Here is a 6000-nt window from a genome sequence, read left to right on the forward strand (position 1 = left end):
ATCTCCCTCAAGTTTGGGGGAGGATTCTCCAATTATTAAGTGCTTTTCATGATCATCCATTGAAGAAAAAATGAAATACTTGATATCTTTTATAACGGACTAACCGATGCTTCTAAGGATTACCTACGTAGTTGTGTTGGTTGTGTTATTAGGGAACATACTGTTGAACAAGCCAAGGAGATATTGAATAACTTATTAAGAAATGTTGATGATTGGACACTTCCTGAACCACCACCTAAACTAACTCCAAAGAAGAGAGGTATTCTATTCCTTAGTCCAGAAGATATGCAAGAAGCAAAGAAATATATGAAAGAGAAAGGTATTAAATCTGAAGATGTTAAGAATCTACCACATATTGAAGAAATACATGGACTCGATATTCTGTCACATGTAGTGGCGGTAAATTCTCTTTATAGATTTGATGAGGGTGATATTCCCTACAATATATCTCCTAGTAGTGCTTGGATGAATTTGATAACTTCATTATAAAGCAGGAAAACTTTAATAATTTCATAACTGATCAACTGAAACATAATGCTATTATGATTGAACGCTTGAGTGATATGATGTTTAGAGTTGCAAACAATATTAAAGGCTTATGTAAACATTCATCTATGGTTCATACTCAGTTAGAACAAGTTTCTAAGTCATAAAATGAATTGCTTAATGAAATGAACAATAAAATGAATGATCATGTTGCTAGAGTAATGACTAGAGGAGGTAAAATGACTCAGGATACTCTGTATACAGAGGGCCATCCTAAAAGAATTGAACAAGATTCTTAGAGAATTAATAATGATGTACGAGTTCACCTAGGAAGAAGAAAAATAAAAAGAATAAAGATAGAACTTTGCATACTTCTAGTGAACCAACTATAGAAAAACCTTTTGAGAATCCTAATGATGTTTCTATTTCTGATGCTGAGACACAGTCTGGTAATGGGCATTCACCTAGTGATAATGATGTTGATGATGATGCTAATAATGTTCATACAGATGCTCAACCAGACAACAATAAAGAACATGATAATGATATAGAAAAAGAACCTGCAGTTGAACCTGATGACCCACCTCCTAAAAATAAAAGATATAATAAAAGAGACTTTGTTGCTAGAAAACATGGTAAAGAATGAGAACCATGGGTTCAAAAACCTATGCCTTTTACTAGCAAGGCTGTAAAGTATAGATATGAGGAGGCTTTTAATAGCTTTGTTGAAATGCTTAGACCTTTGTATCTGTGCACACCCTTGACTGGAATTATGAAAATGCCTCCATATGCTAAATATATGAAAGATGTTGTCACCAATAAAAGAAAAATACTGGAGCCTGAAATCGCTACTATGCTTGCAAATTATTCTTTTGAAGGAAAAGTACCTCAGAAGCTTGGAGACCCCAGAATGCCTACTATACCATGCTCCATCAAAAATAAATTATGTCAGAACTGGTTTGTATGATTTAGGAGTTGGTGTTAGTGTTATGCCTTTCTCTTTATATAGAAGACATGACTTGAGTAAGTTGTCACCCACTGAAATTTCTTTGCAAATGGCTGATAAATCAATTGCTATACCTATTGGAATTTGTGAGGATGTCCATGTTATTATTGTTGTTGTTGTTGTTAATGTTACTATCTTAACAAACTTTGTTATTCTTGATATGCCTGAGGATGACAATATGTCGGTTATCCTTGGTAGACCTTTTTTGAATACTGAAGGGGCTATCATTGATTCCAACAAAAGAAAAGCCACTTTTCATGTCAGTGGTAATGAGTATACGGTATATTCTCCGGAGAGACGGAACCAGATGAATAGTGTCAACTCTATTGAAAGAATTATGACAATTACTATTGGAAGTTTTGAATTTCCTCTTCTGATTTCCGAAAATAAATATCAAACTCTTATTGTTGGGACAATGCATATCCCAGTTGAGGTAACCTAGTGCTATAAAAAAGTTCTTCGGTTTTATGTCATTCGAAAATGGTTTGTTAATAAGACCTGATCAACCATGTTAACGAATCCTTTTTGAGGGACATATGGTCGGTGAATTTAGTAAGCACAACCTTTTGTAAGTATACTTTGCTCTCTGTTATTTAAGTTTAATAAAGTAAAATTCCATGTTTATTCTATTTTCTGAATCATCTATACAATAAAAAAATGTCCCAACAATGAAAGTTCTCAGAAGGTCCTCAAAATTTAGTATCATTTCCCCACAAATATACTAGAATTTCTAGCACTGAACACAACCCAGGGGGTGCACCAGTGAGCGACAAACTCACACGGTGCGCCTACCCCCTGTGCGCGTCATGTGAGTTTGTGGGCCACACAAGGCCCCCCTGATACGTCCATCTTGCATCATGTTTTCCTACTATTATTTATAGTGTTTTCAATCAATATAACACTTTGTGGAGCAATTATAATGCCTTCTCACTCATAATATGCAAGGTTTACACAAAGAGGGAGATTGCTGGTAGCTGAAATTCTGGACCTGAAAAAGTTATGTCACAGATATAATGTTATGGTTAGATTTTATCTTAATTCTTCTTTCATAGTTGCAGATGCTTGCGATAGGGGTTAATCATGAGTGGGAGACCTGTTCAAGTAAGAACAACACCCAAGCACTGGTCCACCGACATATCAAAGTAGCAAACGCGAGTAAAACCAGCATGATGAAAGTGACTAGATGAAATTCCCATGTGTCCTCGAGAACGTTTTACTTATTATAAGAGACTGTTCTGGCCTATCCTTTGCAACAAAAAGGATTGTTCTACCTTACTGCACCTATTTTTACTATTATTACTTGCTACTTGTTACAAATTATCTTGGTACCAAACTATCTATTACCGATAATTTCAGTGCTTGCAGAAAATACCATGCTAGAAACTGCTTGTCATTTCCTTCTGCTTCTCATTGGGTTCGACACTCTTACTTATCTAAAGGACTATGATTGATCCCCTATACTTTTAGGTCATTAAGGCTCTTTTCTGGCTCTGTTTCCGGGGAGTGAAGCTCTTTTGGTGAGTGGAATTTGGTAAGGAAAAAAGTATATTACATGTTGAAATTTACTTTTACTTGTTACTACGGAAAACAATCCTTTGAGAGGATTGTTCGGGGTATCTTCACCTCGACCGTAAGCACAAAGAGTTGCCCCTCAACCTACTGCACCTACTGAAAATATTTTTTATGAGATTCCTTTGGGTATGATAGAGAAACTGCTAGTTAATCCTTATGCAGGAGATGGAACACTACATCCTGATATGCACCTAATCTATTTGGATGAAGTTTGTGGATTATTTAAGCTTGTAGGTTTGCCCAGAGATGAAGTTAAGAAGAAGGTTTCCCTTTATCTTTGGGGGAAAAGCATTGACATGGAACCGATTGAAATTGGAATTTCATTAAGAGTTTTATCCTATGCATCTAGTTCATCGTGATAGGAATTATATATATATATATAATTTTTCGCCTCGTGAAGGAGAAAATATCGCTCAAGCCTGGGGAGGCTTAAGTATATGATGTATACATGCCCCAATCATGAGCTCTCAAAATAAATTATCTTACAGAATTTTTATGCTCGACCTTCTCATGATAACCAAACCATGCTCGATTCTTCTTCGACTGGCTCTTTTATGAAGAACACTATTTGATTCAGGTGGGACCTTCTTAAAAGAATTAAACGCAACTCTGAAGATTGGGAACTCGACAAAGGTAATGAGTCAGGTATAATAGTTAAGTTCGATTGTGTTAAATCTTTTATGGTACCGATGCTTTTCACAAGTTTAGCACTAAATATGGACTTGACTCTGAGATAGTAGCCTCTTTTTATGAATCATTAGCTACACATGTTGATCTCCCTAAGGAGAAATGGTTTAAATATCATCCCCTGTTAAAGAAAATATTCAGGAGCCCCTTATAGTTAAAGATGAAACTATCATTTACAATGTTGATCCAATTGTGCCTACTACTTACATAGAAAAACCACCTTTCCCCGTTAGGATGAAGGAACATGCTAAGGTTTCAACTGTGGTTAACGAAAGTTATATTAGAGCACCTAGACCCTCTGAACAAATTAAAGTAGAACCTAGTACTACTATGGTTAAAGATCTACTGGTTGATAATATAGATGGGCATGTTATTTATTTCTGTGATGAAGCTGCTAGAATTGCCAAACCCGATATAAAAGATAAGAATAAGCGTGTTGTTAGCATGCATGTTGTCTCAGTTAAAATAGGAGATCATTTTTATCATGATTTATGTGTGTTGGGTACTAGTGTGAGTGCTACCCTTTTACTTTATACCAAGAAATTATGAATGATATTGCACCTGCTGAAATAGAAGATATTGATGTTACTATTAAACTCGCAGATAGAGTCACCATTACACCACTTGGGATTGTTCGATATGTTGAAGTCTTGTGTGGCAAAATAAAATACCCTGCTGATTTTCTAACTCTTGGTTCTCCACAAGATGATTTTTGTCCCATTATATTTGGTAGACCCTTGTTGAACACTGTTAATGCTAAGATAGACTGCAATAAAGAAACCATTAGTGTTAAATTTGGTGATGTATCTCATGGGTTTAATTTCTCTAAGTTTCATAGGGAACCTCATGATAAAGATTTTCCTAGAAAATATGTAATAATTGGTATTTCTTCTATTGTCATACCTTGTGAGATCCCATCTTGGGGCACACCAAAAATACTTTTTCTCTGCCGCAAGCTTCTGTTCTCGTGAGATCCCATCTTGGGGCCTTTTCCAGCACTCCGCCGGAGGGTGATTCGATCACGGAGGGCTTCTACATCAACCTTGTTGCCCTTCCGATGATGTGTGAGTAGTTTACCACAGACCTACAGGTCCATAGCTAGTAGCTAGATGTCTTCTTCTCCCTCTTTGATCTTCAATACAATGTTCTCCTCGATGTTCTTGGAGATCTATTCGATGTAATCTTCTTTTGCGGTGCGTTTGTTGATATCCGATGAATTGTGGATTTATGATCAGATTATCTATGAATATTATTTGAGTCTTTTCTGAACTCTTTTATGCATGATTAAGATAGCTTTGTATTTCTCTCCTATCTATTGATTTGGTTTGTCCAACTAGATTGATTTTTCTTGCAATGGGAGAGGTGCTTTGTAGTGGGTTCGATCTTGCGGTGTCCTAACTCAGTGACAGAAAGGGTAGCGACGCACGTATTTGTATTGTGTTGGGGAATGCAATATTTCAAAAAAAATTCTACAATCACGCAAGATCTATCTAGGAGATGCATAGCAACAAGAGGGGAGAGTGTGTCCACGTACCCTCGTAGATTGAAAGCGGAAGTGTTTAGTAACGTGGTTGATGTAGTCGAACGTCTTCACGATACAAACGATCCAAGTACCGAACGTACGGCACCTCCGTGTTTAGCACACGTTCAGCACGATGACGTCCCTCGAGCTCTTGATCCAGTTGAGGACGAGGGAGAGTTTCGTTGGCACGACGACGTGGTGACGGTGTTGATGATATGATCTGCGCAAGGCTTCGCCTAAGCACTACGACAATATGACCGAGGTGGTAAATAGTGGAGGGGGCACCGCACACGGCTAAGACAATTGATCTTGTGTGTTCTAGGGTACCCACTGCCTCTGTATATAAAGGAGGAGAGGGGAGACCGGCCGGCCCCTGTAGGGCGCGCCAGGAGAGAGGAGTCCTACTAGGACTCCAAGTCCTAGTAGGATTCAACTTGGTGGAAGGGGGAGAAGGAAGGGAGAGGGAAAGGGGGGCCGCACCCCCTCCCCTAGTCCTATTCGGACTCCCCATGGGGGGCTTGCCACCTCCTCGTGGCCTACCCTCTCTCTTCTCTAAGGCCCATGATGGCCCATTACTTCCCCGGGGGTTCCGGTAACCCCTTCGGCACTCCATTTTTACCCGGTACCTCTCGGAACTCTTCCGGTGTCCGAATAACATCGTCCAATATATCATTATTTATATATTGACCATTTCGATACTCCTCGTCATGTCTGTGATCTCATCTGA

This window comes from Triticum urartu, chromosome 3 (assembly GCF_003073215.2).
Source record: "Triticum urartu cultivar G1812 chromosome 3, Tu2.1, whole genome shotgun sequence".
In the NCBI taxonomy this organism is placed as follows: Eukaryota; Viridiplantae; Streptophyta; class Magnoliopsida; order Poales; family Poaceae; genus Triticum; species Triticum urartu.